The 22862-nt window shown below is 46.4% G+C and overlaps 1 long non-coding RNA gene and 1 other non-coding gene across 3 annotated transcripts; both read left to right on the top strand.

Annotated features, from left to right (window-relative positions):
- The first annotated feature begins 6577 nt into the window (after positions 1-6577).
- On the top strand, positions 6578-6708 carry LOC115930319 (small nucleolar RNA SNORA70). The gene has a single exon (XR_004066959.1). It is a non-coding gene; the product is annotated as a small nucleolar RNA SNORA70 (small nucleolar RNA).
- A 4288-nt stretch (positions 6709-10996) lies between these two features.
- LOC129525893 (uncharacterized) lies at positions 10997-20231 on the top strand. Of its 2 annotated transcripts, XR_010129437.1 has the most exons (5): positions 10997-11677; positions 16375-16484; positions 16675-16849; positions 17018-17161; positions 19064-20231. It is a non-coding gene; the product is annotated as an uncharacterized lncRNA (long non-coding RNA). The 2 variants fall into 2 exon arrangements; XR_008670435.2 differs by lacking the exon at positions 10997-11677 and having other exon boundaries at positions 15654-16484.
- The last annotated feature ends 2631 nt before the right edge of the window (positions 20232-22862 follow it).

Raw genomic sequence — 22862 nt, forward strand, 5'->3', positions numbered from 1 at the left:
TTGCAGAATACAAAATCAACATACAAAAATCAGTAGCATTTCTAATTTTTTTTTAGACAGTCTCACTGGGTTGCCCAGGCTAGAGTGCAGTGGCACGAACATGGCTCACTGCAGCCTTGATCTCTTGGACCTAAGCGATCCTCTCACTTCAGCCTCCCAAGTAGCTGGGACCACAGGTGCATACCTGGCTAGATTTTTTTTAAATGTTGTAGAGATAAGATGGGGTCTCACCATGTTGCCCAGGCTAGTACCAGTTCTATACACCAACAAAGAACATTCTGAAAAAGAAATCAAGAAAGGAAGCTCATTTACAATAGCACCAAAATAAAAATAAAACACACAGGAATAAATTTACCAAGAAGTGAAACAGCTCTACAAGGAAAACTATAAAACACTAATGAAAGAAATTAATGAGGACACAAAAAATGGAAAGATATTACATGTTCATGGATGGCAAGGATTTTATTGTTAAAATTATAATACTACCCAAAGCAATTTACAGATTTAATGCAATCCCTATCAAAACCAATGACATTCTTCACAGAAAAAGAAAAAATATATAAAATTTATGTGGAACCACAGAAGACCTCAACTAGCCAAAGCAATTCTGAGCAAAAAGAACAAAGCTGGCGGCATCACACTATCAGACTTCAAAATATACTACACAGCTATAGTAACCAAAACAGCATGGTACTGGCATAAAAACAGACCACATAGTACAGAATAGGGAATCCTGATATAAATCCATGCATATGAATTTACAACAAATTTTTTTTTTTTTTTTTTTTGGAGACGGAGTCTTCTTGCTCTGTTACCCAGGCTGGAGTGTAGTGGCATGATCTCAGCTCACTGAAACCTCCACCTCCCAAGTTCAGGCAATTCTCCTGCCTCAGCCTCCCGAGTAGCTGGGACTACAGGCATGCACCATCGTGCCCGGCTAATTTTTATATTTTTAGTAGAGACAGGGTTTTGCCATGTTGGCCAGGCTGGTCTCGAACTCCTGACCTCAGGTGATACACCCACCTCAGCCTCCCAAAGTGCTGGGATTACAGGCATGAGCCACTGCGCCCGGCCTTACAACTAACTCATCTTTGACAAAGGTGCCAAGAATATACATGGGGAAAAAGGTCAGTCTTTTCAATAAATGGTGCTGGGGAAACTGGATAAGTATACACAGAATGAAACTAAACTATTTTTGTCTCTTACCACACACAACAATCAAATCAAAATGGAATAAAGGCTTAAAACTTTTTGGAGGCAGGATCTCGCTCTGTCACTCAGGCTGGAGTACACGGGCATTATCCTGGCTCATTGAAGCCTTGACTTTCCTGGGCTCCAGTGACCTTCCTGCCTCAGCCTCCCAAGTGGCTGGGACTATACGGACACACGCCACCATGCCCAGCTAATTTTTGTATTTTTTGTAGAGATAGGGTTTTGCCATGTTGCCTAGGCTAGTCTCAAACTCCTGAACTCAAGCAGTCCTCCGCCTTGGCCTCCCAAAGTTCTGGGATTACAGACCTGTGCCACCATGCCCAGCAAGACTTAAATCTAAGATCTGAAACTATGAAACTATACTAGAAGAAAACATTGGGAAAATGTTCCAGGACATTGCTCTAGGCAGACTTTTTGTGTAGGACCTCGAAAGCACAGGCAACCAAAGCAAAAATAGACAGTTGGAATTACATCAAGCTAAAAAATAAGGGGAACAATGAAGTGAAGAGATTGATGCAGGGCAGGTGAACCCCAAAATTAGCCCGGGAGGGTTCTTGGCTTTGCCCAGGAAATAATTCAAGGGCGAGCTGGTGGTGTTAGGCAGCAACTTTTATTGAAGCAGCCGTGTACAGCAGTAACAGAGGTACTGCTCCCTGTTGAGCAGGGTCACCCCATAGGCAGTGTGCCCAGAGCAGCAGCTCAGGGGAAGTTCTGCAGCCCTATTTATACCTACTTTTAATTATATGCAAATTAAGAGGTGAATTATGCAGAAATTTCTAGAAAAAGGGTAGTAACTTTCAGGTCGTTGAGTTGTTGCCATGCAAGGGGGCAGTAACTTCCAAATGTTGCCATGGCAATGGTAAACTAACATGGCACAATGGTGACCAAGTCTTATGGAGAGATGCTTTTGCCTCTTCCCTGTTTTAGCTAGTCCTCAATCTGGTCTGATGTCTGAGCCCTGCCACTGGCATCAAGTCCCACCTCCTACTTCAAGACAACCCATCAGATAGGAGAAAATATTTGCAAACCATCTCACGAGGGATTAATAACCAGAATATATAAGGAGCTCAAACAACTCAATAGCAAAAAAACAAATAATCCAATTTAAAAATGGGCAAATGATCTGAACAGATATTTCTCAAAAGCAGACATTAAAATGGCCAACGTGGCTGGGTGTTAGTGGCTCATGCCTGTAATCCCAGCACACTGGGAGGCCAAGGTGGAAGAATTACTTGAGGCCAGTAGTTACGACAAGCTTGGGCAACACGATGTAATTCTGTTTCTACAAAAAATAAAAAATTATCTGGGCATGGTGGCATGTGCCTGTAGTCCCAGCTACTCAGGAGGGTGAAGCAGGAGACTTGCTTTATCCCAGGATAAAGAAGATGTGGCATATAAACATTCAGCCGTACAAAATGACATCTTGTCATTTGCAGCAACATGGATGGACCTGGAGACTATTATGTTAAGAGAAACAAGCCAAGCACAGAAAGACAGATATCACATGTCCTCACTCACCTGTGGAAGCTAAATAAGCAGAGCTCATGAAGATGGAGAGCAGATTGATGGTTAACAGAAGCAGCAAAGAGAAGAGGGAAAGGGAGATACAAGGGGGAAAAAGAATATATGTAACTTTATTTATTACCACAAGTTTTCACTTAAAAATGGTAAAGATGGCCAGGCGCAGTGGCTCACACCTATAATCTCAGCATTCTGGGAGGCCAAGGTGGGAGGATTGCTAGAGCCCAGGAGTGCAAGGTTACAGTGGCCTATGAGCAAGCCACTGCACCCCAGCCTGGGTGACAGAGCGAGATCCTCTCTCAAAAAAAAAGTAAAGCCAGACACAGTGGCTCACGCCTGTAATCCTAGCACTTTGGGAGGCCGAGGTGGGCAGATCACCTGAGGTCAGGAGTTCGAGACCAGCCTGGCCAACATGGTGAAATCCCATCTCTACTAAAAATACAAAAGTTAGCCAGGTGTGATGTCAGGCACCTGTAATCCCAGCTACTCAGGAGGCTGAGGCAGGAGAATCACTTGAACCCGGAAGGTGGAGGTTGCATGAGCCAAGATTGCGCCACTGCACTCCAACCTGTGTGACAGACCAAGACTCCGTCTCAAAAATAAAAAATAAAAGAAGAAAACTAAATAAAAGTAAAGATGACAAATTATATGTGTATATTTTACCTCAATAAAAAGAGTGTTGCTAATTTCCACATTTTTGAATTTTCCCGTTTTCCTTCTGCTATTCATCTCCAGTTTCATTGCACTGGATATTCAATACAGACCCATTTTGGGCTCATTTATATAATACCTTGTTCAGATCTATTTGCTTATATTTTCTCTTTCTTCACACACAGAAAAAGCCAAGAATTTGTCATTCTGACCCTGATTTGGCTTTCTCTGGGAAATCAAGTCCCTCTTCCTACAATATAAAAAGCAAAGGCTTGACAGAGCCCTGGCTTCACTTTCATCCATCTATAAAGTGTTTTCAATGGAGAGTTTTACCAATGAGGTCTGTTTAGATCCGGTAAAGAGAAGAATCTGCTGACAGTCACATGGAACAGAAGTGGCAACTAAAATAAAATAAAAGCCAATTCTTGGCCCAGTGATTATTGGGTACATCAGAGTATGTTATCCATGAATTCAGTATACCCTTACTGGAAGATTCTGCTTATTGAAAGAGTGCATGGGCCAGGCATGGTGGCTCACGCCTATAATCCCATCACTTTGGGAGGCCAAGGCATGTGGATCAATTGAGGTCAGGAGTTCGAGACCAGCCTGGCCAACATGGTGAAACCCCATCTCTACTAAAAATACAAAAATTACCCGTGTGTGGTGGCGAGCACCTTTAATCCCAGCTACTCGGGAGGCTGAGGCAGGAAAATCACTTGAACCCAGGAGGCGGAGGCTGCAATGAGCAAAGATCATGCCACTGCACTCCAGCCTGGGCGACAGAATGAGACTCTGTCTCAAAAATAAATTTAAAAAAAAAGAGAGTGCATGGAATTTTGATTCAGAATGACTAATGCAGGTTATTAGTCATATTCTAGTACAATACCAGGTTTTAAAATATAAAAATTTCTGGGCTTCTAGACAAAAAAGCGCAAGTGACATAATAAGGGAAAGAAATTAGAATCTACCTTTTTGAGAGCAATACTTTGTACCTGATGAAAATGGAGTACATATTTAAGAAAAGAAACTGTAAGCCGTGAATGTTATATCCAGCAAAACTCACATTCGGGTAGAGAAGACCCTGACGTGCCATGCTGTGACAGAAGACCTCAGGTGCTATTATTCCCATGATCTCTTCCAGAGAAATAACAAACTTCAGATAACAAAATGCCTAGAAAGACATTGACACAGGGCAGATCTTGAGTCCTAAATTTGCTACTTGTATAAATAAGACTAAATGAGGGTGATATGAGAGGGTGTGGGGCCCCTCCCAAGATCAGGTTCACAGGGTGCTAAGACCTGTTTGCTGCTCTTTGCTGAGTGTATGATCTGTCCACAGAGAGTGTCTATAAATGTCTTACAGGAGCAAATTAATCCGGGCATTTACCTAGGCAGTCCTCAGGAGACTGGTGCCCTGGCTAGTGAAACAGGTACAGATGAAGGAGAAGGTCTGTAGGACTGCACAATGAAAAGACAGAGTCCTGGCTGGGCATGGTGGCTCACGTCTACAATCCCAGCATTTTGATAGACTGAGGCAGGTGGATCACCTGAGGTCAGGAGTTCGAGAACAGCCTGGCCAGCATGGTGAAACCCCACCTCTACAAAAATACAAAAATTAGCCAGGCATGATGGCAGATGCCTATAATCCCAGCTACCTGGGAGGCTGAGGCAGGAGAATCACTTGAACCCAGAGGCACAGATTGCAGTGAGCCAAGATGGCACCATTGCACTCCAGCCTGGGTGACAGAGTGAGACTCTGTCTCAAAAAAAAATAAAAAGAAAGAAAGAAAGAAAAGAAAAAACAGAGTCCCATGTACCTGGGCCCTGTGAGGAGCCAGAGGTCTGATGACATGGAGTAGTCGGGGGATAGTGGCGACCCTGTCCCTCTAGTTGAACCATCAATATGATCCAGCCAGGAGGCCTGCACATTAAATATGGACAGCATCCTGGAGCTCTTTTCTTTTTCTGCTAATAATCACTATTCTCTCTACCACCACCACCACCACCAAACTTTGCCTGTGCTTTTCAATTAAAAAAAAAAAAATCACAGAGGGTGGAGCAGGATGGCTGAATAGAAACCAACACCATTTGGCCAGGCGCGGTGGCTCATGCCTGTAATCCCAGCACTTTGGGAGGCTGAGGCGGGCGGATCACGAGGTCAGGAGATCAAGGCCATCCTGGCTAACATGGTGAAACCCCGTCTCTACTAAAAATACAAAAATTAGCTGGGTATGGTGGCGGGTGCCTGTAGTCCCAGCTACTTGGGAGGCTGAGGCAGGAGAATGGTGTGAACCCGGGAGGCAGAGCTTGCAGTGAGCCGAGATCGCGCCACTGCACTCCAGCCTGGGCGACAGAGCGAGATCTGTCCCAAAACAAACACACAAAAAAAAGAAACCTACATCATTTGACTCCTCACAGGACCACCAAATTTTAACAGCTAACTACACACAAAAAGCACCATTGCAAGAACCAAAAATCAGGTGAACAATCACAGTACCCGGTTTTAACCTTATATCGCTGAAAGAGATGCTGAAGAGGGCAGGAAAGACAGTCTTGAGTTGCTGATGCCACCCATCCCCCACCCCCCAGCAGCAGCCCCGTGGCACGGAGAATCAGTGTGCTTTGGAGAGGGAGAGCATAGCGATTGTGAGACTTCGCATCGAACTCGGTGCTGCATTGTCACAGCAGAAAGCAGAACCGAGGTGTACTTTGCTGACACTGGCTCACACAAGGAGCGCTTGGACTGGCACTCACCGGAATTGCCCATCTTAGCAGTTGGAGCTTGAGTTCTGGCAAGCCTTGCCACTGCGAGCTGGAGTGCTCTGGGGCCCTTAGCAGACTTGAGGGGCAGTTTAGGCCATCAGGACTGCAATTCACAGGCAAACCCGAGTGCCCAGCTGGGCTCACAACCGGTGGACTGTGGAGTCAGGGGCACACAACCTCCTGAGACATTAGCCGGGGCAGCTAAGGGAGTTCTTTGGGCCACCCCCCACTCCCACCCCTGGCAATGGCCATGTGGCACAGACAGATCTGTGCATTTGGGAGAGGGAGAGCTAGCAACTTGGGGACTTTACATTGAACTCAGTGCTGTCCCATCACAGCAGAGACCTGGCAGCATTCATCATCTGCTGACTAAGGAGCCCCTGGGCTCTGTATAACCAACAGCCATAGCCAGGTAATATGCTGCGGGCATCTACAGCCACTCAGCTGGCTGAGTTCCTTGCCTCATGGGGGCCGTGTGCAATGGCTGCAAACGGCAGCTTCCTTGGTGGTGTATGCAGCCTGTTTCTTGTATGGCTGCTCTAAGGGACCTTGGAGAGAGGCCCTTCAGATGGATGTTCATGTCTCTGACCTTGCACTACCCCAATGTAGGCTCCAAAAAGGTATGCGAGGTGCTTTCGGAAAGCCCCGGGGCACCGTGGCCAGGGTTCACAGTGGCCAATTATCATGTCCATCCGCCTTGAACCCGGAGAACAAGGAACATGTGATTAAGGCCCTGCTCAGGGCCAAGTTCAAGTTTCCTGGCTGCCAGAAGATCCACATCTCACAGAAGTGGGGCTTCACCAAGTTCAATGAAGATGAATTTGAAGACACGGTGGCTGAGAAGTGGCTCATCTGAGATGGGTGTGGGGTCAAGTACATCCTCATTGTGGCCCTCTGGACAAGTAGTGGGCCCTGCACTCGTGAGGGCTTCCGCTGTGCTGCCCCTTCTTAATACTCACCACTAAATCCTACTTCCCGTCCACCTGTGGGCACTGGGCTCTGAGACATGCTGGCTTCAGGTGTGATCCAGCACATTCCCGGCTGTGGTGGCTACAGTGAAAGAGGCCTTCTGTTTGAGAAAAGCAGGAGGAAGAGTAAAGGGGACTTTGTCTTGCCCCTTAGGTACCAGCTCAGCCACAGTGGGGTAGAGCACCAAGCAGGCTCTTGGGGTCCCTGAGTACAGGCCTAGGCTGTTGGTCAGCATTTGCGGACCTGCCCTGGGCCAAGGGGAGCCCACTGCCTGAAGGATGAGTCACAGGCCTGATAGCATTCATCGCAGGCTGCCTGAAGAGCCCTCGGGGTTTTCATGAACATCAGCAGTGGCCTGGCAGAACTCCTTGCAGGCTGGTGGAAGTGGTGGCCACAAGGAGAGGTTCCTCTGACTGAGGAAAGGGGAGTGAAGAGTGGGAAGGACTTTGTCTTGTGGTTTGAGTGCCAGCTTACCTGCAGTGGAATGGTACATCTATAGAATTCTATTCTATCTTAGAATAGAATTCTAAGGTCTATGACTTCAATCCCTGGCTCCCAGACAGCATCTCTGGACCCTCCCAGGGAATTCACTGCCCTGAAGGGAGGGACAACACCCTGGCTGGTTTTGCCATCTGCTGATTGTAGAGCCCCAGGCCCTTGAGTGAATTCAGGTGATGGCCAGGTAGCAGTTCTAGCAGACCTTAGGTGAGACCCAGTGCTGGGCTGCTTCAGGTCTGAACCAGTGCAGTCCCAGTGGTGATGGCCACAGGGGTTCTTGTGTCCTTCCACCCCCAGTTCCAAGAGGCCTAGCTTGGAGAGAGAGAGAGAGACTCCATTTGTTTGGAAGAAAGCAAGGGAAAAGAACAAGAATCTCTGCCTGGTAATGCAGAGAATTCTTCTGGATCTTCTCCAAGACCACTAAGGTGGTACCTTTATGAGTCCGCAGAACTACAGTGTTATTGGGTTCGGGGTTCAAGTCCCTTTGAATACCTGAAAAGCCTTCCCAAGAATCACAGGCACAAATAAGCCCAGACTGTGAAGACTACAATAAATGCCTAACTCTTCACTGCTCAGACACTGATGAATATCTATAAGCATCAACACCACGCAGGAAAACATGACCTCACCAAACTAAATAAGGCACCAGGGACCAATCCTGGAGAAACAAACATAGGCAACCTTTCAGGCAGACAGTTTGAAAGAGCTGTATTGAGGAAACTCAAAGCAATTCAAGATGACACAGAGAAGGAATTCAGATTTCCTATTAGATGAATGTAACAAGGAGATAGAAATAATTAAAAAGAATCAAGAGGAAATTCTAGAGTTGAAAATGAAATTGACATACTGAACAATGCATCACAGTCTTAACAGCAGAACTGATCAAGCAGAAGGCCGGGTGCGGTGGCTCACGCCTGTAATCCCCACACTTTGGGAGGCTGAGGCAGCTGGATCACTTGAGGATAAAAGTCTGAGACCAGCCTGGCCAACATGGCAAAACCCTGTCTCTACTAAAAATACAAAAAATTAGGCTGGGCCTGGTGGCTCACGCCTGTAATCCCAGCACTTTGGGAGGACGAGGTGGGTGGATCACTTGAGGTCAGGAGTTCGAGACCAGCCTAGCCAACATGGTAAAACCCCATCTATATTAAAAATATAAAAATTAGCCAGGCACGGTGGTGTGCACCTGTTATCCCAGCTACTCAGGAGGCTGAGGCCAGAGAATCACTTGAACCTGGTAGGTGGAGGTTGCAGTGAGCCGAGATCATACCACTGCACTCTGGCTTGGTAAACAAAGCGAGACTCTGTCAAAAAAAAAAAAAAAAGAGTTTGAGACCAGACTGGCCTACATGGTGAAACCCCATCTCTATGAAAATTACAGAAGTTATCTAGGCATGGTGGGAGGTTGAGGCAGGAGGATAGCTTGAACCTGGGAGGTGGAGGTTGCAGTGAGCTGAGATGGCACCACTGTACTCCAGCCCAGGCAACGGAGCGAGACTTTGTCTCAAAAAAAATACCCAAAACCAAAAACAACAAAAACAAAAAACATCAAAAGACTACGAAAAACAGTGATTGGATGTTTGGGGTGTGGATATCGGAATCTGGAGCTGGGGACAGGTGTGTCATTTGATAGTCCCTTTTGAGAACCACTGTTGAGCTAAAGCTATTCCAGTTCCCTAGGGGATTGCTAATAACTGGTGCAGCTGCTGAGACAGGGAAAGGGACCTAATTCCTTTTGCAAAACAAGGAGCAATATTTATATGAGAACTCAGTACATTTCATCACATAAAAACTGCAAAACGCCAGGCTCTGCAATTTTTAAACTAATATTTTTGGGAGTCCACCAAACAGCTTCTTAGACGGAACTGATTGTGAATATGCTGGTGCCAGGTGCAATGGCTCACACCTGTAATCCCAGCTACTTAGGAGGCTGAGGTGGGAGGATCACCTGAAGCCAGGAGTTCGAGGCCAGCCTGGGCCTCTCTAAAAAAAAAAAAAAAAAAAAGCCGTAAGTCAAATGATATAGCCTCTAGAAGCCACAGTTTGCTCATTTATAAACTGGAGGAGAATAAGATGAGAATTGTCTGATATTGAGGATCAGAAAGTGCTTCACGATGCATAAAGCAGGTAATGGATTATCAATGCTTTGCTGCTCAGACATACAGCAATGGGTTCATACCATTCTGAGAGTCTAAATTTAGGATGTGGTGTGACCAAAATTACCAGTAATTAAGTTTCTTATGTTTCTGAGGCTCTGCTTCCTCATCTGTACACTGTGGCAAGACCTTGTTCTGACTATGCACTGAGGATAAAATAAGGCTTTTTGAAAAAGAGGATGACACTGACCACTAATTAATGATTTCAATGTTCCCGTCCAAGGTCAGGCAAAAGCAACGCAGATCCATAGAGAATGTTGGTGCAACACTGCCCTCTGCTGGTCAGTAGCAGCACCACCATGGTTACAGAGAGGAAAAGGTCTTTACAAACGGATTGGGAAACTGAGGCAGAGAGTGGAAGGGATTTGCTCAAGGGCACAGAGTTAGCTTTGGACAAAGTGATGGCTCGAATTTGAGATTCCTAATTCCTAGTTCTTTCTAGAGGGAGAAAAATAAAGGCTGGAAACTAGTGGATTGTGGTTTCACTCTCACTAGGCTCTGCACGGCATTTTAAATAGGCTGATTGGAATTTCTCTCTCCTGTTCTTCCCTTGCCACCCAAACTGCTCGGGTTTCTTGTTCTTTTCTTCATACCAGGATAACCATCTGTGTGGCCCCATAAGGCCCAAAGTCCTCTTGGGTGCTGGGCGCTTTACAAAAATTATCTTGGATCTTTACAACTGCTTTGTAAGTTAGGCCGGGAAACTAAAATTCAGAGAGGTTACGACACTTGCCGGAGGTCCAACAACCAGTAAAGCATGGAAGCTGGGATCTGAGCACTCACTTGAGACCCCAAGGCCCACAATCTATTTGCCACCAAAAAACAAGACAAAGCAAAACACCATGGTAACTTGTGTTGAAAAAGATTGATCTTGTGTTTCGTTATTTCCCTGAACGGTATTTGTTGGGCAGACACACGTGTGTGTACAGGGTAGCAGTCAGGATGGACCACAGGCCCCCACACTATGAAACCCTTCAGATTCTCCCATAGAAATGAGGGGAACTGAGCCAGGTGCAGTGGCTCCTGCCCGTAATCCCAACTTGGGAGACTGAGGCAGGAGGATGGCTTGAACCCAGGAGTTCAAGGCTGTAGTAAGCCATGATTGTGCCACTGCACTCCAGCCTGGGGGACAGAGTGAGACTCTAACTCAAAAAAAAGAAGGGAAGGAAGGAAGGGAGGGAGGGAGGGAGGGAGGGAGGGGAGCCAGTCACAGTGGCTCACACCTGTAATCCTAGCACTTTGGGAGGCCAAGGCAGGCACATCACTTGAGCCTAAGAGTTTGAGACCAGCCTAGGCAACAAGGTGGAACCCATCTCTACGAAACATACAAAAATTAGCTGGGCATGGTGGCACGTGCCTGTAGTCCCAGCTACTTGAGAGGCTGAGATGGGATGATCACCTAAGCCTGGGAGGTCAAGGCTGCAGTGAGCTGTGATCGCCCCTCAGGACTGGAAGTCCACCTGGTCTGGGTTCAAACCCTGCATTTCTGAACACTACTGGGTGCCAAGCCCTGGCAAATCATATTTCTTTTAATTTGATAACACTGTGAGGTCGGTACAATTATTATCACCATTTTACAGGTGAGCAAATGGAAGCTCTGAGACATTAAGTATCTTGCTTAAGAGCAAGAGTTGTGGGCGAACCCAGGTGTTGATAATTTGCCAGCATTTGATGTGATGCTTCATGGTTTTATTCCTCCCCATTTGCAGAGAGGAAAACCGAGTTACAGACAAATGAAAGTGACTTACCTCAGGGCCTTTGCATGTGCCATCCTCTCTGCCTGGAATGCTCTTCTCAGATATCACCTTGGCATCCCCCATCACCTTCTTAAGGTCTTCACTTAAAAGTCATCATCTGGCCGGGTGCGGTGGCTCACCCTGTAATCTCAGCACTTTGGGTAGGCCAAGGTGGGTGGATCATGAGGTCGGGAGATCGTAGACCATCCTGGCTAACACGGTGAAACCCCGTTTCTACTAAAAATACAAAAAATTAGCTGGGCATGGTGGCAGGCTCCTGTAGTCCCAGCTACTCAGGAGGCTGAGGCAGGAGAATGGCGTGAACCCTGAAGGCGGAGCTTGCAGTGAGCTGAGATCGCGCCACTGCACTCCAGCCTGGGCAACAGTGTGAGACTCCATCTTAAAAAAAAAAAAAAGTCATCATCTTAGGGAGGTCTTTTCTGATCACCCTATTTAAAAGCTCAGGCTGGGCGTCATGGCTCACACCTGTAATCCTAGCACTTTGAGAGGCTGAGGCAGGAGAATCACTTGAACCTGGGAGGCGGAGGTTGCAGTGAGCCGAGATTGCGCCACTGCACTCCAGCCTGGGCGACAGAGTGAGACTGTCTCAAAAAAAATAAATAAATAAAAATAAATAAAAATAAGTTAGCTCCATGCTTTTAACTCAGTAACAAAAAGACAAATGACCGACGTCAAAAGTGAGCAAAGGACTATCTAAGAAGATACATATACACGGCCAATGGGCACATGAAAAGATGCTCACCACGTAATGATATGCATTAGGGAAACACAGATCAAAACCACAGGACACACGACTTCCTATCATTAGGATGACTGTTATTTTAAAAATGGAAAATAACAAGTATTGGTGAGGAGATGAAGAAATTGGAAGCTTTGTATATTACTGATAGGAGTGTAACATGGTGCTGCTGCTGTGGGAAACTGGCCATTCCTAAAGAAGTTAAACACAGAATTACCATATACCCAGCAGTTCCACTTTTAGGTTTTTACCCCAAAGAATTGAAAATGGGGACTCAAGCAGATACCATTTTTATTTTTATTTTTTATTTTTAGTAGAGATGGGGTTTCGCCGTGTTGGCCAGGCTGGTCTCGAACTCCTGATCTCGAGTGATCCACCCGCCTCGGCCTCCCAAAGTGCTAGGACTGCTGGCGTGAGCCACCATGCCTGGCCTCAAACAGATACTTGTAACCTAAATGTTCACAGCAGCACTATTCACAATAGCCAAAGATGGAGACAGCCCAGATGTCCCTAAACAGACGAATGGATTAACAAAATGTGGTCTATCCATGTAATTCAATTTTACTCAGCCATAAAAAAGAATGAAAGGCACATGCTACCACATGAATGAACCTTGAAAACAAGGTGAGATTCTTGTGAAAGGAGCTAGTCACAAAAGGCCACATAGTGTATGATGCCATTTATGTGAAATATCCAAAAACAGACAAACCCATACAGAGAAAGAAAAGCAATGGTTACCAGGGGCTGGAGGAGGGGGAATGGCTGAATGGGTATGGGATTTCCTTTTGGGGTGATGAGAATGTTCTGGAACTAGACAGAAATAGTGGTTACATAACACTGTGAATGAACTAAATGCCGCTCAATTGTTCACTTAAAAAAAAAACAGAGATGGAGTCTTGTTGTGTTGCCTAGGTTGGTCTCTAACTCCCGGGATCAAGCAATCCTCCCGCCTCAGCCTCCCAAAGTGCTGGGATCACAGGCCTGAGCCACTGCGCCGGCCAATTGTTCACTTTTAAATGATTAATTTCATGTTATGTGAATTTCACCTCAATGGAAAAACTCAACCCCAAACATGCCTTATCTTCCCTCCCTACCTGATTTTTCTCCTAATGCACAGGGCCCCTCACATATGGTATGTCCGACCTATGTGTCCATTGTTCATCCTGCTTCTCTAAAATATAAATTCCAACAGGGTAAGGATTTCATCTGTTTTGTTAACTCACATATGCCCAAAGAGTCTCTGGTACTCAATAAATATTTGTTGAATAAATGAATTAGATAGGGTGTGGTGATGAAGAGGGTCCCGCCGCCATCCCTGCCCCTGTCTCTAATTCTAAAGTTCTAACCGGCTCTTGACCTTGGAGCCGGTTAACGATGACCCTGTCTGGGCTCATTTTCCCTCCTTTTCCTGAAGAGCAGCATCCACAGGCCCTCACTCAGTTCAGTCCCTTTTAACCCTTGTCTGCTGAGAGTTTGAGATAAAGGGGGCCACGAGAGAAGACAATGAATCCATTACAATGTGTGATGAGCTGTCTGCAATGTGGCTTCCCACAGCAATTTATCATGACCTGGAACCACAGCTGTGAGGCCGGGTGTTCCCCCGCCAGGACCTCACTCCCCAGCTGCTTCAGAAGGGGACATTTACAGGAACCTGTCCATACCTATTTAATGAACAGCTGCTCGGATGCAGCCCTGTCCCAGGCACTCAGGCAAATGACAAATGAACTATATAATCATTCATTCATTCGATGATTCACTCATTCTGTGATTGATTGATTCATTCATTCATGTGGTTGTCAAACATTCATTGAGCACCTACTATGTGCCAGACACTGTACCTTGCACTGTGGCCCTTAATATCAGAGATGTCAATGTATTATAGACCAGGATTCCTCAGCCTAGGCACTGTGGACACTTTTGTTTTTTGTTTTTGTTGTTGCTGTTTTTGAGACAGGGTTTCACTCTATGGCCCAGGCTGGAGTACAGTGGCACAATCACAGCTCACTGCAGCCTCAACCTCCTGGGCTGAAGCAATCCTCCCACCTCAGCCTCTCAAGCAGCTGCGATTACAGGCACACGCCACCATGCCTGGCTAATTTTTTTGTATTTTTTGTAGAGATAGGGTCTCCCTGTATTGCTTAAGCTTGTCTTGAACTCCTGAGCTCAAGCTATCCTCCTGTCTCAGCCTCCTAAAGTGCTGGGATTACAGGTGTGAGCAACCGTGCCTGGCTACTGTGCACATTGGAACCAGATATTTCTTTGTCACAGGGGTTGTCCTATATATTAGCAGCACTCCTGGCTGCAGATGCCAGTAGCACTCCCTCAGTCATGACAACTAAGATGTCTCCAGACATTGCCAAACGTCCTTGGGGCACACAGTCATCCCTAGTTGAGAACCACTGGTCTAGACAAGTATATTTTCCTCAAATTATCAGAGAAAAAAATGCTTTTATTTTTGCTGTTTCCTCCTTCTCTCCCTCTCTCTCTCCCCCTACTTACCTACCTACCTGGCTAGTTAAATTGGAAAGCAAAAGCATAATCACAGCTAACATTTATAAACAGCACATAGTAAGGGGTCATTTTATCTTGGTTATTCTCGCAACAACTATATGGGCAAAATGCCACCAATGTTCATTTTACAGATGAAGAAATCAAGGTCCAGAGAGGCTAAGCAAGTTGTCCAGGGTCACACCAAGATGAAGGGGCAGAGCTGGGGTTCAAATCCAGGTCCATAATGACTCCAGAGCCCGGGTGCCACCAGAGTAAGATTAAGAGACCAGGTTAAGCAATATAGGAAGACCCTATCTCTACAAAAAAATACAAAAAAATTAGCCAGGCATGGTGGCATGCACCTGTAGTCGCAGCTAACTGAGAGGCCGAGGTGGGAGGATTGCTTCAGCCCAGGAGGTTGAGACTGCAGTGAGCTGTGATTGTGCCACCGCACTCCAGTTGGGCCACAGAGTGAAGCCCTGTCTCAAAAACAATAACAACAAAAACAAAAAACAAAAGTGTCCACAGTGCCTAGGCTGAGGAATCCACTGCGCCACACTCCCTGGCACAGAGCCTCACACGGCGTAGTGAGCAATAAACATTTATTACCTCAGTGAATGAACACAAGAATGGGGCAAGGATTCTGAGAAAGGCCTGGAGAAGCATAGGCTGCAATTGGAGGCTTGATGTTCTGGAGGGACGTGTATTATCTTAATTATTTCCATCTGTCAGTCCATCCATTCATCGATCCAGCCACTCATTCACCATGCATTCCCCAAACACCTGAGTTGTGCCTGGCACCTAGGAGGAATTCTGGTTTCAAGATCTCATAGCTGGCTGGGCACGGTGGCTCATGCCTGTAATCCCAGCACTTTGGGAGGCTGAGGAGGGCAAATCACTTGAGGTCAGGAGCTCGAGACCTGCCTGGCCAACATGGTGAAACCCTGTCTCTACTAAAAATATAAAAATTAGCTGGGCGTGGTGGCATGCACCTGTAGTCCCAGCTACTCAGGAGGCTGAGGCAGGAGAATAACTTGCATCCAGCAGGTGGAGGTTGCAGTGAGCTGAGATTGCACCACTGCATTCCAGCCTAGACAACAGAGAGAGACTCCATCTAAAAAAAAAAAAAAGAAAAAAAAAAATTCTCGTAGCCAAGGAGGACGCATTAATTGTGCTCAGGAATAATTGCCACATCAGATACAAAGTGAGAAGCCACGTTATGAAGGGACACAGAGATGCTAGATTAGCCAAGACTCTTGGTCAAAAGTGATACGTGTGCCTGCTCCAATTGGCTTAAGCAATAAAGGGAGGTTATTAGCTCCTAAATCTAGTGAGGTTTCAGGTATGGCTTGATCAGGGTGTTCAAATGATGTCATCAGAAATCCCTCCATCATTACCCTCTGGTTTTCTCTGAGTCAACTTAATTCCCTGCTGGCATGATGGCCACCAAGAGCTTTAGGCTTATATCCTGCCAGCTTAGCAACTCCAACTCAAAGAGCACCACTTTTTCAATGATTTTAGCCAAAATTCCAAGACTTGTCTCAGACCAACCTGAATCATGTGCCTGCTCTTGAACAAAGCACAGTAGCCAGGGAAAAATTGTGCTTTGATTGTCTAGGACTGGATCCTGGACCTGCCCCTGGGACTTGCAGAAGGGGACAGCTCAATCTGAGCCATATCAACTGAGAACACAGGAAGCATGGTCCAACCAAGAGATGTCTATTCCAGGTATGGTGGAGCCTCAGAGGACAGTATGACTCTCGTTCAGCTGGTGGATCAGGGAATGGTCCAATAAGCCACAGCTGTGGATATGAAGGTCTGTTGATTTCAGATTGAGCTAGAGGGGGATATTGGGCATGGCAGAAAAATCTATCAATCTCTGCTATAGTTAAATATTTGAATATTGGATTGTTTGCAGATCTTGTGAAATCAGTGACCTCTGGGTCATGTAGAAACCCAGCACATTCCCACAGGACACAGCCTAGCAGTTGATCAGAGCAATAGTTCATACCTGAGACCCTGGATTTTCAGACCCTCCCCCAGCCCCCACCAGCCTCTGTCAGTGCCAAGCTGGACGGAACAAACCACATGAGGTTGGTCGGGCCTCCACCCCATGGAAAAACACAGAATGGTGATTTTTTGCCTGTACATTCCTGGACAAATAAATTCTCTTTTGGGAGCTTTTTCCTGGTTGGGCTATGTTATATGCCTCAGAGCTGCCCAGATCCCCTGGAAACTCAAAGATTTCCTTCCATGTGTAGGACTCATTCAGCCCCAGCTCAGAGGACTGTTTCATGGGTACTGGTGGCAGGAATTCTTGGTTGTCTTCAATGTCTGGATCCCCGATTTTCGGTAGGGAACATGGTCAGCAGAATGAGGACGGCATTTCCTACCTTCTACTGCAGGTAGGTGTGACCATGTGACTACGCTCTGGCCAATGACCTGCAAGTGGCAGTGACAGATCCCATCCTTCAAGGGAGGAACATGCCCTCTCTTTCTCCTTTCCTCTTTCTTCCAGGCTTTTAATTTTTTATTTTTATTTTTATTTTTTGAAACGGAGTCTCGCTCTGTCACCCAGGCTGGAGTGTAGTAGTGCAATCTCGGCTCATTGCAACCTCCGCCTCCTGGGTTCAAGCAATTCTCCTGCTTCAGCTTCCCAAGTAGCTGGGATTATAGGCACGTGCCACCACGCCCGGCTAATTTTTTGTATTTTTAGTAAAGATGAGGTTTCACCATGTTGGCCAGGCTGGTCTCGAACTCCTGACCTCAGGTGATCCACCTGCCTCAGCCTCCTAAAGTGCTTCCAGCCTTTTTAGAATTCAGTTCTGGTGGGAACCATTTTGGATCATGCTGATGAAGGTAACACCATAGAGATGGCAGAGCTGGGGTTGGGTCTGGTGGCTCACGCTTGTAATCTTACCACTCTGGAAGGCCGAGATGGGAGGATTGCTTGAGCCCAGGAGTTTGAGACCAGCCTGGGCAACATAGTGAAACCTCATCTCTACAGATAACCTCTTGGCTAAAGCAATCCTCCCACCTCAGGCTCCCAAGTAGCTAGGCTACAAGCACACACCACCATGCCTAATTAAAAAAAATTTTTTTTTTGTAGAGACAGGGTCTCGCTATGTTGCCCAGGCTGGTCTTGAACTCCTGGCCTCAAGTGATCCTCCTGCCTTGGCCTCCCAAATTGCTGGGATTACAGGCATGAGCCGCTACACATGGCTCATATTCTCAATAGAGCAGTCCCAATTGGCCACTGACCAGCCAATAGTCTTGCTCTCCTGGGCAGATGTTCACCCTGGTCCAATAAGCCACAGCTATGGATATGAAGGTCTGTGATCTCAAATTGAGCTAGAGGGGGAAGCTGGGCATGGCAGAAAAGTCTATCAATCTCTGCTACAATTAAATATCTGAGGCCAGACATGGTGGTTCACGCCTATAAACCTAGCACTTTGGGAGGCTGAGGTGGGTGGATCACGAGGTCAAGAGTTCAAGACCAGCCTGAACAAGATGGTGAAACCCTGTCTCTACTAAAAATACAAAAATTAGCTGGGCATGGTGGCAGGCACCTGTAATCCCAGCTACTCGGGAGGCTAAGGCAGAGAATTGCTTGAACCCAGGAGATGGAGATTGCAGTGAGCCGAAATCGTGCCATTGCACTCCAGCCTGAGTGACAGAGCGAGATTCTGTCTCAAAAAAAAAAAAAAAATTGAATATTGGACTATTGAAACTTGGCATAGAGCAGCCACTGTCCTTGTCTTCTAAGAGCTTATATCATATTATTATTTTATTATTATTAATAACATATCATTATTAATTAATAGCTGCAGTTCACTGAACAGTATTAGATATCAGGCATGGTGTTTGTAATTAGTCATCTCATTGAATTCCCTTAATGAAAATTAGGTAGTCAGAGACCTTTCTTCATGGATCGCAACCCCAGGGGCATGTGGGATTTCAGAGATGTGTTTTGGGGAAAGAGGTATAATTATTCAACTTTCAGTTAATTAGCCACTTAGAGAAATTAAGTGGTAGGTGGAGTTGTAAAGGAAGGCAAAGAACTGGGCAGGCAGATGCTAAGTGGGAGACTGTTCTAGGCATAAGAGAAATGGGGGTGGGTATGAAAAAAAGCAAGAGAAAGAGACAGAGAGAGAGAGAGAGAGCGAGAGCCAAGGGAAATTTGGTTTGACTGGATAAAAAGGCCAGTGAAAAGAAGGAGTTTGGGTAAGAGCTATGCCATGGGCAGGGAGAAGTACAGAGATCTTCAATCATGGACTCTATCGCCATCCCCTCTTCTCTTCCTGCAGGTGGGCAGAGCCAAGGTGCCCTCCCTACACCTTCCTGGGGCCGCCAGCGATCCTGAGCTCATCCTCCTGACCTGCAGACCCCTCGGCTCTGGCCCTCACGTCCTGCTTGCTGTACCTGCTTTATCCCATGTCACCATCTCCATTCCCCAGCATGGTGACAATCCCATTCCGCCCCATTCCTACCCATTCCACTGGCTTCTCCATTTGGCTTGGAGCTCTTTAGCTGGATTGAGACGACTACTCTGATGAGTGCCATGTCACTGGCTCAACAAAATGGGCCCAAGTGAGTCAATGTTATTGACATGAAGGTGCTGTCAGTTTGGTGGGGACCAAGGGAATGAGACTGTGTTTTAGCTGCATTTGTTTGAACAGTTACACACTTAGGGCTTCTTATGCGGATGCTCAGAGAGAAATATGGAAGACGAGATCTCATAGAAAACAAGAAGACATGTTGTAAATGAGTCAGGCCTCCTGGAGTCCAGGACTAGGGAGGAACTCTCTATTGAGGATCACTCGAGGGAGTCTTGGGGCTTGTGGTCTTCACGCCACAGCCCCATAACTCAGCTCCTCTCTTCCTTCTCTCAGTCTGTCTGCTTCTGTTTTTTGTCTCATGTCCTAAATGTCCAACTATTCAGCATAACTTTATTCTGCTTCCCCTCTCTATCCTCTGTAGCAAAATGCACTATTGGAATTACATTTTTTTATTTTTATTTTTATTTTTTTTGAGACGGAGTCTCACTCATTGCCTAGGCTGGAATGCAGTGGTGTGATCTCGGCTCACTGCAACCTCCATCTCCCAGGTTCAAGTGATTCCTCTGCCTCAGCCTCCTGAGTAGCCGGGACTACAGGAGTCTACCACCATGCCCAGTTAATTTTTGTATTTTTAGTAGAGACGGGATTTCACCATGTTGGCCAAGGTGGTCTCGAACCCCTGACCTCAGATGATCCGCCTGCCTTGGCCTCCCAAAATGCTGGGATTACAGGCATGAGCCAATGTGCCCAGCTGGAATTAAATTAATAATTTTTATTTCTGCTTTAGCGAGAGAGGTGGTGACTCACTGATACAAGGAAGATATTTCCCCTTCCAAGGGTGATTTATTCAGCTTTTGGGTTTAAAAGGAGATGCTATCAGGCACGCGTGGCTATCTTGGTAGATTACATAAAAACACAGAAGAAATGTTCTTTGTGTTAAAAGAATAAAAAAGAAAAAACAAAACGTGTTTCCTCAAAAACTTAAATACAGAATTACCACATGACCCAGCAATTCTACTACTGGCTATATCCCCCCAAAGAATTGAAGGCAGGAACATGAATAGGAATTTGTAGAACCATGTTTATACCAGCATTATCCACAGTAGCAAAAAAGTGGAAAGAAACGAAATGTTCATCAACGGATTAATAGACAAACAAAATGTGGAATATCTGTACAACAGACTTATTATTCAGCCTTTAAAAGAAATGAAATTCTGGGCCAGGTGCAGTGGCTCACGCCTATAATCCCAGCACTTTGGGAGGTCAAGGCGGCAGATTTCTTGAGCCCAGCAACATGACGAAACCCCATCTCTCCAAAAAATACAAAAATTAGCCCAGTGTGGTGGTGCATGCCTGTAGTTCCAGCTGCTGGGAGGCTGAGGTGGGAGGATTGTTTGAGCCCTGGAGGTCGAGGCTGCAGTGAGCTATGATGGTGCCACTGCACTCTAACCTGGGTGACAAAGCAAGATCTTGTCTCAAAAAAGAAAGAGAGCGAGAGATAGGAAGGAAGAAGGAAGAAGGAAGGAAGGAAGGAAGGAAGGAAGGAAGGAAGGAAGGAAGGAAGGAAGGAAGGAAGGAAGGGCGGACTAGTTAGAGGCAGTCAACCCATCCATTATTTGAATGAGAGCATCTCTTCTGTGTTAGTTGGACTAAAGGAGAAGCTGCCAGAACTCTCAAGGGGAATGAGAAAATGGAAGGGAATTGAGGCTTTGGTTCTATAAGGTAGTAGACACCTGAGCCACATTCCAGTACCTTATTCCAAGACCTATCGATGACCAGGAGATGCCAGGGCAAGGACACCATAGGAAAGATGCCAGCGTGGGTGGCCCATTGTGTGCTAGATTTGAGACTGATCCCAGCACCCAGGCAGGCTGCCTCCAGCAGGCAGATGTTTGCCTGGATATTTGTCTGGCTCTGTTCTGCAGGGATGCTGTGGTCAGTCTTCTGATCATCACAGAATTCTTTGGCTAAGAGTAAATGAAAGCCCAGTTAAAACGACTTAAACAATATTTCAGAGAGAGAGAGAGAGAGAAGTCCCAAGGTAGGGTGGCTCCTGGGTTAGTTAACTCAGTGGTTCAAACCAAGTTCTTTCCATCATTCTGCTCTACCATCCAGAGCATGTCATTTCAGAAAGCCCATCTCTTCTTGTGTCTCTTTCTTAGGAATGACTCCTTCCTTCTTTCCTTCCCTCCTTCCTTCCTGGCTTCTTTCCTACTTTCCTTGGTTTCCTCTTTCCCTCCCTCCTGCCCTCCCTCCTTCCTTCCTTGATGGGATCTCACTCTGTCACCCAGGCTAGAGTGCAGCAATGTGCAACCTTGACTCCCGTGCTCAAGTGACCGTCCCACCTCAGCCTCCCAAGTAGCTGGGACTGTAAGTGTGCACCACCCACGCCTGAATAATTTTTAACATTTTTGTAGACGGGCTTCACTATGTTGCCCAGGCTGGTCTTGAACTCCTGATCTGAAGCAATCCTCCCGTCTCAGCCTCCCAAAGTGCTGAGATTACAGGTGTGAGCCACTGTGCCGAGCCCCTACATCTTTCTTTAGAAGCCCCCCAACAAGTTTCCTCTCACGTTTCATAGCCATATACTCATTTTCATATCCATTCCTACACGAGTCAACCACAAGCAGAATGAGACTAACGTGATACTCCTGAATTGGGGATGAAGCTGTCTTTCTCAAGGGTTTCAAACCTGAACAAAATTGGGGATTCTGTTAATAAGGAAAATAGAATGCTTTATTTATTTATTTATTTATTGTGACAGGGTCTCACTGAGCACTCAAGGCTGGAGTGCAGTGGCGTGATCATGGCTCACCTTGACCTCCTGGGCTCAAATGATCCCCTGCAACCGCCACCCAGCTTCCAGAGTAGCTGGGACTATAGGCGCATGCCCACCACACCTGGTTATTTTTTCTATTTTTTTGTAGAGAAAAGGGGTCTCGCTATGTTGCCCAGGCTGGTCTCGAACTCCTGGGCCCAAGGGATCCTCCTGCCTCAGCCTCCCAAAGTGCTGGGATTACAGGCATTAGCCACTCTGCCCTACCTAAAATGGATTTTGAATGGGCAACTAGGAGTGTCTGCTACACCCCTGATATGGACGAGCTCTAAGGATTAACGGACACGTGGGAAGGATTGTTTCAAGCACGCTTCTATTACCGATTACCGGGTAGGGATATGACCCAAACTCTGGGTAAATGGTGGCTCACCTACAGATTCTCATTCCAGCCTGTGAGATGGAGAAAGGGAAGAGTGGAGTGTGCTCTTTATTTTTAAGGTCCTGACCTCTGCATACAAAGTTCCCTCTACTTCCTGCCCTGAGTAAGACCTGGCTCTTCCCTGACAGTCCTCGAAGCCCTTCCCAGGGGATGGTGGTCCGTCTCCCACCCCCATGGTGTCCTCTATGCTCCACACCTCTACTTCCAGATCCATAGTCCGCCATCTTGAGTAAGCACTGAGGTTCCTGATATCTGGCTGTACCACCTTCTGTGCCTTCTCATTGATGATGCCTACTCCTCAGTCAATCAATCAACCTTTATTCATGCCTACT

This window comes from Gorilla gorilla, chromosome 10, assembly GCF_029281585.2.
Source record: "Gorilla gorilla gorilla isolate KB3781 chromosome 10, NHGRI_mGorGor1-v2.1_pri, whole genome shotgun sequence".
Lineage (NCBI taxonomy): Eukaryota > Metazoa > Chordata > Mammalia > Primates > Hominidae > Gorilla > Gorilla gorilla.